This window comes from Lathyrus oleraceus, chromosome 2 (genome assembly GCF_024323335.1).
Source record: "Lathyrus oleraceus cultivar Zhongwan6 chromosome 2, CAAS_Psat_ZW6_1.0, whole genome shotgun sequence".
NCBI lineage: Eukaryota > Viridiplantae > Streptophyta > Magnoliopsida > Fabales > Fabaceae > Lathyrus > Lathyrus oleraceus.
Genome location: NC_066580.1, coordinates 324,865,785 through 324,875,831, shown reverse-complemented (window position 1 = coordinate 324,875,831; position 10,047 = coordinate 324,865,785).

Below are 10,047 nucleotides of genomic sequence, written 5' to 3'. Positions count from 1 at the left end.
CAGAAACAACACATGATAAATGAATGGGACTAAAACCATGACAAACTTTAAGATGTCTACAATTCACATGTCAAATTTCAAGTCCATCCAATTAAGCATTAGAATTTCATAAATCAAATGAAATCATGTCTCACAAGAAGTCAACAATTGGTCAAACAGGGGAGAAATTACCAAACAAATAGGAAATGCATTCAAAAATTCCAGAAAAATTCACAAGCATTCTAAACATTCACAAGTATCTTCATGCAAAACTCCAGACCATTTTGATTTCAATAAGCATGGTAATTAAAATCATGAAGTTAGACAAGGATGGTGTGACACAAATTGTCACACCTCTATTCAAAAAATCATATCTCATCAACCAGCAATGATAAAATTACAAACTCTATACCAAAATAACCATGAACATGTCTAGTTTAAGCACAAACAATTTCAGCCTCATTGTATTAAACATCATCATTTCACAAGCAAAATGGCATGGCATACACAAATTGGACACACATGAACAAACCCTAGGCATTTTAAAAATCTACACGTGCATAAATTCTGGAAGAAACACCATAAGAAACTAGAGATCATGAGGAGCATTTCACAAAAAATCCCACATTATTTGGACAAATATTGAGTGACTTATGAATTTTCTAAAATTGAAGATCAAAATGAAATAAAAATTGAAAAAGGAAATGAAATAAAATGATTTAAATGTCTGCAGTGGCAAATTCGTAATTAAGGAGCAGCTTAAGTGAAACACTGCGTTTCACTTAAGCGGGTGGCAGTCTGGGATTGGTTTCATGGGGAAAAACACGGGAAACACATGCAAAGCGAGGTCCAGCAGATCAAACACGGGTTTGGCATGAAAATATTAGGGTTTTGAACGTGTTCGTCATCATTTTATCCAGATTTTCCAGCAAGAACATTTTGTAGCCAAAATCAACAAACAATATACCATTTAGTTCATCTCCTAATGCTCATCAATAATCCAACATTGGTTTATCCTAATTCGTGCTAACATGAAAGAATCGACCAGAATAACATTCACATATGAAACTTCAAATCATGGTAACTCTCTTAATACTCAACGAAAATCAAAACCATAAAGTTCAATGAACTCATGGATGCAAGATCTATCAAATACATAGCATAATTTCGTGAACTGCAATGGTCGAGAATTTACCTCCAAGTGACGACAGTGTTGAATCTGGAGTTCTTTGGCCATGAAATGTAGAAACAGCAGCTCTTTGGTGCTCCAGGAGGTGAATGAGTGAAGATCCTAGCTCAGCAACGCTTGGTGATGCTCCAAATTTGAACTGCCATGGACGAAGCTCCTTCTAACAGTTCAAGAAAACAGCGCAACAACTGCGATTCTTGGCCATAAATCTCTTCCAAAAGGCTCGTGGATGATGAATTGAAGAAGAATTGGTGCTGTTCTAAGGAAACTTTGCAGAAAAATCCAGATGAAAAAATGAGAGAGTTTTTCTTTTCTAGATCTAGATCTGAGTAAGAGTGGATGTTCAGTGTGTTTTCTGTTATGATTAACTATATGTACCAACTGTTAATGAACCTTGTTAATTAAACTTAAGCCAAAACACAAGGATTAATCAAAATGAAAGTTATGTGCAAATTGCTAAATCAAACATTATGCATGGGGGTGCATGCTACAGGGCACGAAAATGGGCCTAAACACATCCCAAATATGTTTTTTGATCATTTGCAATTGGTAGAATGTGTAGACAAAGATTAATTTGAAAGTCAATTTTTCACCTCTTCCTTTTTAAATTCAAGTCACTAAAAAAAGGCCATTTTGATTGGATGATTTTTGATGAAATGTGATGAAGGATTTGGATAGAGCATGTCAAATGTGACTTGTAGCAAAAAAACCTCACTCAAATTGGCCAAATGGTTTGAAAGTTATCTCACTTTGAAGTTCAACTTTTCTTGAAAATGATTTGATCATAACTTGCCAACCATAAATGAGAAATGAGTGTTCTTGGACTTTTTGGAAAGGTGAGAGCAATATATTCAACTTTCATGTTGGACAAAATTTCATTTGAAGCTTTTATGATGATGTAAATTTGAAGAGAAGAACTTTCCATTTTTGGCAGTTTCCAATTACAGATCACCTGCTATTTTTGGAAACTTTTGATCTGACTTTATTTTCTCAAATCTTGATCTTTGAAATGTCAAATGAGACTTGTATGGACATGAATGAAGCCTTTCAAACCATCTCCCACCTTCAAATCCATAAAATCAGGCACAGTTGACCACAATTGACCTCCTAGGGTTTCAGCTGAAATTCAGCCTGACTGATGACTTCTGAGCATCCAATCTTTGGCCAAACCACTTCACAATGATCACATAATCATATGAGCTTGATGAACCAATCCTAGGGCTTTGTTTCCTTGAGAAATGCACTTGCTTGCTTGATTGACTGATTCTCCTGATCAGTTGACCTAATTCTGTCTGAGGACTTGCACTCGGGCCAATGGCAATGCAATGTTATGCAATGGACTATGTTATGTTAATGACCTAATATGAAAATGTATGTACAAAATGGAGGGTGCAAATTTGAGGTGCTACACTAGTCTCCTACCATATCATAGGATACAACTGCCAATCAATGGTCTTATGCTTGCCTCCTCCATGGACAAAATAAGATGCTATAAAGCAAAGTTTATGAAATGATATACAAATGATAAATGCACAAAGGCACACATAAGCAATCATGCACAAATGAATCAAGTAAACAAACAAACAAGTCAATTAGCACACACTATATGCAATCAATTAGGCTCAAGCAAGGTTAGGCTTTACAGCCAACTGGAATGGGGTAATTTGTGCTCTTAACCCTAACATTGAGAGTTAGGGTGAAGCAGATGAAATGGAGATGAGGGGTGTGCCTCATAGCTCTTATCCCTGGCCTGGGAGAGCTTTAAAACAACAGAAGGTGTGGGAGTTCAGAAAGTTGGAACTCTTCTCCACAAATGATTTGACTCTATAAGATCTTGGGTTACTATCCACAATGCATCAACATATTGTGTGAGTAAAGTGAATGACACACTGAGTAGTAGGATATGGATTACACATCTCTTTTATCTACCAATTGCCTCATAAGAAGACTTTTTCTGCTTGGCACAAAGAGTAAACAATCACAATCATTGCCTCTTAAGGAGGACTTCAGACAGGTGCCTACCAATAACAGTAGGTCTTCCAGACTACATGAATAAGAGGGATTATACCTAAGTGGTTAAGCAACAAAGCAAAAGCAAAGTTTAAATGAACTTAAAGCAACTTAGGTACCTGTGGAAGCATCAAACAAATCAGTACAATACTCAGACAGTCAAACAACAGTCAATAAGCAACAAACAATCCCAATGTACAAAATGTGTAAACCAAAGGTCAAACTCAAATGAGTCAACATCAACCTACAAAACACACAAGGGTTAGTAATTAAAGGAAAACATCAATGCTCAAGTGATGAAGCATCATTAACTATGGAACTTGGATGTTCAACCTGAAATCAAAGCTCAAACATAAGCCACAAACCACTAGGTCAAAGACTAGGGTCAAAGATGGAGAAAAAATTCAAAACAGAAGCTGAAATTTAACATGAATCAACTTCAAACATATCTTGAAACAATCCAAAAGGTCTCACATCAATATCATATACCAAAAGCATTTCATGATCAATTGAAGTTCAAGGCAATTTTAAAGCTCAAATGTGATCAACCAGAATGAAAAATCTCAATTAAATCATAAATGATTCAAATAATTCCAACAAAATCCATGATCAATCACAACATTCATAACATGCATCATACAAAAAATCAGGACAATTGGAGATCATTTGGCATGGCAAACACATCATATAATTTGAACAAGCAAAGGTGTGACACAAATTGTTACACCAACTTAACATGATCATAAAACAGAAATGGTAAATGGTAAAAATACCAAATCAACACCAAAATGTCAAGCAAAGTGTCTAGTTTCATCATGCAAATTTTCACAATCATTGGATAAGAATCAAGCATTTCACAAATGTATAAGCATGGCAAGGTCAAGATAGCATACATGTTCAATCATCTTAGCACTAAAAATAATCCAGCCAAGCACAATTTTGGAATTAATGATCAAACAATAATAGACAAGATAAGGAATGCAATGCAAAAAACCTCATAATTTTTGGATCAATTTTCAATTAGATATGAATTTTGCAAGATGAAGAAAAAATAAAAAAAAAGCATGTGAAGCAAGCATATGAAATAGGAGGGAAATGAAATAATCATGGAAGCATTTGAAAAATGGTTGTAACGGGGAATCGAACACGGAGCGGATTCAAAAATGAAAAAGGCGCGCTGAATGAAACGCGGTTGTTTCATTTATGCGCTGGCAGTCAATGGCATGGTCAAGGCAAGCGGACCAATCAGAATGCAGCATGGCAATCAGCATGCACCAATCACACGCGAGCCCTATTCTAACATGCATGCCACAGTTTTATGTTGCAGAAAGAATCAAAATCGTTGCCAAAACATGAACATCATCATCTTCATCGTGAATCATGAACAATGCAAGGCAGCAAGAACAAAATTCTCATAAATCAAAATTGAACACATCAATACGTAGATCCTTCATTCTAGGTCACAAATCCATGCATGGTTTATCCTAATTTCAATTATCATGAGCAAATCGAAGCAAATAATATTCATGCATGGAACTTTAAACAACCCTAACTCATTCAATATTGCACGAAATTTCATGGTTCAAAGCTCAACATCACCAGCAAATTTAGATCTACAACAATAGCATAATAAATTTGAGAATTAAGAGAATCAATTTGGAACCTCTTGAAGAGCAGATCTGGAATTCGTGTGGTTCAAGGCCTTGTGATGCTCAACAGTTCTTCTATGATGCTTGTACAAGTGATTGGAGAAGAAGATGGAGCTTAATTGTGCATGATTTTGCCAAAATCTTGATTCACCATTGTTGCTTCAAGCTTCAAGAATGCTTCAACCTTGCACTGTTTGCTTCAGTTCCACGTGTGAATCTGCTCAAGAATACCTCAGAAACAAGAATCAAGCAAGAAGAATGGATTGAATGTGAAGAAATTGCAAGAAATTTTTGAGAGGAAATTTTGAGTGTTTTGATCTAGATCTGAAATTGTGATTGTTAATCTGAAAAACAGTTAGGGTTTTAGTTTACATAGGTCATGCTAATCACCCTTTAATCATGTTTAAGCCAAATGTTAAGTGGATTAATCATTTTGGAGTGTAAGTGAAAATTTGCTTTTTTCACCCTTATGCATGATATCCATGTGAACAGTGCACGAAATTTCATTTGATTTCACTTAAAATTCTGTTTTGGAGCCAATGGTCGTGGGAAAAATATCAAATAATGCACCAATTTTAAATTTCAAGTTTTCCCTCCAAAAACCAAATGAATTACCAAATGCTCATGTGATGATAATTTCTGCAATGCAATGCATGATTTGGGAATTAGAGGTCATGAGGAGAATTTAGCAAAAAGAACCACTTGAATTGGAGCTTTGGTTGGAAAGTTATGTCCATTTGAATCTTCAAGCATACTTTTCCATGTTTTGATCATATCTCTTTAACCACACATGAGAAATTGATGATCTTGGACTTTTTGGAAATGGGAGAGAAAGATCTACAACTTTCATGTTTAACAAAATTTCATTTGAAGCTTTCGTGATGATGTAATTTAAAGTTGAAATTGGGTTAAAACCTTTCCATTTTTGGCAAGTTTGAATTATAGGTCACTTTCTATTTTTGGAAAGTTTTGACCTGACTTTAAATTCTTCAATGTTAATGTTTGAAATGTCAAATGAGACTTGTTTGAACATGAATGAAGTATTTCTAATCACTTTCCACCTCCAAATCCACAGTTGACTTGGCAGTTGACTCTCTAGGCCTTCAGATGACCTGAAAATGTTCTGATGAAATTCAAGCCTCTACCACTTGGGATTTCGATTCAAAATGGCATCATAGCTCATATGAACTCTTGATAATGATTATGGGGTCCAAATTCTCAAGAATTGCCACCATCTATTGCTCAATGACTGCCTTTAACTGTCTTGACCTGTGATTGCTTCATCTGCAAGACAAAGGTTAGATGACATATTTTTGTACTTTTGGTTAGTGATAAAAGGAAAAGCAATGATATACAAATGCAAAACATGCTTGGTGATCAAGAACCAATCTCAAAAAAAAGATAACCAACCCACAGGGAAGGAGGCAAGGTGCACACTGATCCTTGAGGCAATGCAATGATATGATATGATGCTATGAGGGATCTTAGGGACAAAATTGGGGTCTTACAGATGTCTTCTTTCCATGGTGGTATATTAGCAGATGTCTTGACATCTGTGACTGGGTGCATATGAGTACTGGGTTTTAATTTGTATAACTGTCTTGCTGTATTTAGTAACATTGTTGGATCAAATGTCATGACTTCGTGTAGAACATCTGAACTCTGACTATACCAGAATTTCAATTGGTATCAGAGCACGCATCCTGTTCTGTTTCTGGATGAGATCCATGGGTGATACTTTCTGGTATCTTCCAAGGAGTTATGTTAGTACTGATGCTGGAACCTGTGGAAGGTTCTGTGATTTCCCTGAATAGTCCCTTGAAGTAGGTGGATGGACTATTCATGAGAGGAACTGTGTGTACCCGTCTCTGGAGGTTGACAATTGGCCTTTGTGTGGGACAGTTGTGCTAGTATTGAATCATAGTCAAACTTGTTTCCCCTCATGTGGATGAAAGGCTGTTGTTTTCAAGATTTCATCATAATCTACTGAAGATGTCAAAGATACTTGAGTCTCCTCAAGTCCACTCATCTTGACGTTCTCACTTCAGGATTGTAAGAATCACCTGATCACTAATTATTTTACTCTCTTGGGTAGTGTATATGAAGACCTTGAAGACTTTCAAGGAGGGTTTTGTTCCAAGGAGGTGGAACTAATGTTCTATGTGATGTTAGAACATGTTGTTCAACAAGTATGCAGCTACTGGTTGAAGAGCAGATGTGTTTAGGTGCCAAACAAAGGGATACTTTCGTTTAGAACCTACTCCTGACCTGGAAGAGGAGACATCTGTGTGTCCTAAGTTGACAAGGGTAGGGTCAACTGTATGTGTGCTCAAGAAGGTCACTTTTAGACGTCTGACCTCTAGAAGAGAAGCTGGTTGAGAGGTGACATGGTGCAATTTCTTGCTGTCTGTCTTATTGATCAGGATTGGATAGTTGTTCCCTGGAGTACTATGTTGTGTAGGAAGACAAGTCCCCTGGATGTTAGGAGTAAATACTGGGGTAACCTGTATGATATTTCATTTGAGAGGATTGGGACCATGAATCTAGTTATTCAAACACCACGCTCAGAAGTGACAGTTCTTTCAAGGAGTGAGAAATGAAGATTCAGAGATTGGTTGAGGTAGTATGCTCTGGAAATGCATAGCTACCATTGAGGGGTGTTGTTTTCTTTCACCAGTACTTATGGTCAGCTGGAGTTTGATTGGTGTGATTGGAGTATGTATAGGTATAACTCATAGAGTTGATTGCCACCGATAGGGGTGATGTATGTCATGTTGAGACATTTGTGTACAATGCATGGATATTGGTGTGAAGTTTCCATGATTGTTAATTTGAGGGGGAGTTTTGGTTAACCTCCTCACGTTTGGTCAGCCTAGGGTCTGGTTGGCTGTTGACCTGTGTCACATGGGTTCTGGTTATTGGGTGACACATTTGCAAGGTAGGATTCATCCCTCTCATTCCTAAGGGTGAATTTAATCTGGAAAATTCTCAAAACTGTTGAGGTGCTTGCAAGCAGAAGATGTTGACACAAGAAGAGTATTCTCAAAGTATTCTTATGGTGGAAGTATCTGAAAGGAAAATTGGGAAAGGATTTAAGATCAATGTCTACTTGTGCCAAGTACAAGTATTTAATTGATTATCCTTGGAACTCAAGATAACTAATGTTTTTAAAAGATGTTGGAACATCTTGTCTTCAAGACCCTGTGCAGAATCACAGGAAGGATAGTACATTGGTTTATGATCTATCACTTTGGTGGCAGCAAAAGCATATGATCTCTGAAAAGGTTTCCTGGCAAGAAACATGTTCAGCCTTGGTGTGTACAAGAAGAAGAAAACATCATAGTCCTGATGGTGGTTACTTGGATCAGTTCACTTCTGATCTAGGTAAGGAAGTGCATTAGCTAATGCACACTGTGGAGTCAAGAACAAGTGGCAGCGGTCTTGACATCATGGAAACAACTTTGCTTTAGGAAGTGGAATCCTTGGTATAGCTGAAGGGATAGTTTCTAACTGGTCCTTCTGAAGACTTATGCATCAGAGTGTCTGATGTCTTTGGAGAAGAAGCAGGGATTCATCAAGGTGTGAGCTTGGATGACTTAACTGCAAACCTGCAGGATGGAGGATGTTTACTCAAACTTGGTTCCACAATCAAGTCTATGAGAACATTGAACTCTTGTTCTGTGAAGGGAGGAAGCTCTTTCAAGTGGCAGAAGAAGGAGCTGAATTCAACATCTAAATGTCAAAACACAATGTTATGACATTTGGTTCAACATCAGAATCTTAGTTGGTGAAGTGGCACATCAACTTGAGATAGAAGGGTCTACAGGGTTGTAGATTGGATACTTCAAAAAGCTTGAAGTTCAAGTCTCACTTGGAAGGTCATAATATCTTTGGGAGAAGTCTGATAAACGTGGAGAGGTCAAAAGAATGGCATTTGACTTTTTTCATATGAGGATTCATGAAGGGGGTAATCAACCAGTGGCACTTGGTCTATCTCAGAAGTGAGTTCGAAGAATCAAGATAATCTACATATGGCAACTGATTATTCTTGAAGATAGTCTGAGACAAGTTACTTTTGAGCAGAAAAGTAGTAAGTTGAAGACAAAAGGAGGTGTTTTCCAGTCATCTCTTGGAGCTTGTGGAAGGAGTTTTGAGCTATATATGGAAGACTATCTCTTGTATTGGGATGAGCATGTATATGTCCCAATTTGTGTCTGGTTTCTTATGGATCAAGCTAATGACTCAGTGATAGCTGAAGATTATTAGATGGTGTTATGTTGTGAAGGATGTCCTAACTCATGTTAGAACATTTTGTGAAGTGGTTTTCTGTTCTGGTTGGAAGGGAAATTGACACAGAGTGTGGATGTGTTCAGCCAAGAGGGTTGAACAGAGGGTGTGCTCTTGAAGACATGAAGATGCGTCTTATGTTTTCCACTCATCAAGTGGTTTGGGTTCTCTTTGAATCAGGAAGTTAGTGAAGGTCCAACCTTAGGGTGTTGGATATGTTCTCCATGTTTCAAGAGAAGAGTTGGGTGTTCATGACAGGGGGAGTTCTGTCTTTGCACTGCAAGTAATCATCTAGCTTGTGGTCTATGTGTTCTCAGATAACAAGGTATGGAACCTTGTTAGTTAGTGGGATGTTGTGGTGTGTGTCAAGGCTGAGTGAGCAGAAGAATGTCTGACCGGATGTCATGACATTGCCTTGGACAATATTGTTATTTCCTTCTGAAACTTACAGTCATAAGGAAATATGGATGGGGTGTGTCTCATTATGTTATATTAGAATGAGCCTGTGTATTACAGTTGTGTGGAACAGGTGTTGGAGTTTCTGTTAATTGATGTATGCACAGATTTAGGGGGAGAAGGAATACCCTGGTGCATTTGTGTGTCTTACTAGTTGCATCCATAACTAGTAATTCTATTGATTGTTGCACAGATTTAGGGGGAGGAGAAGTACCCTTGTGCATGTGTGTATTACTAGTAGCCATAGCTAGTAATTGTTTTGCTTCTCCTGCTGATTAAACTACTGTTATGTTGTTTAATTGCTGGTGGTTTTCCTTGTGAACAAAAAGGACAGAATGTTCACAAGATGTCATATGTGATGTCTTAACATAAGATATCCTATGTACCTGCTGGAAGTTATATAAGGAAATGTGGGTATGTGGTGCTAGATGTCAAGCTACCATTGGAGGTGAGAAAGTGGTGTTAGGAAATGGTGAT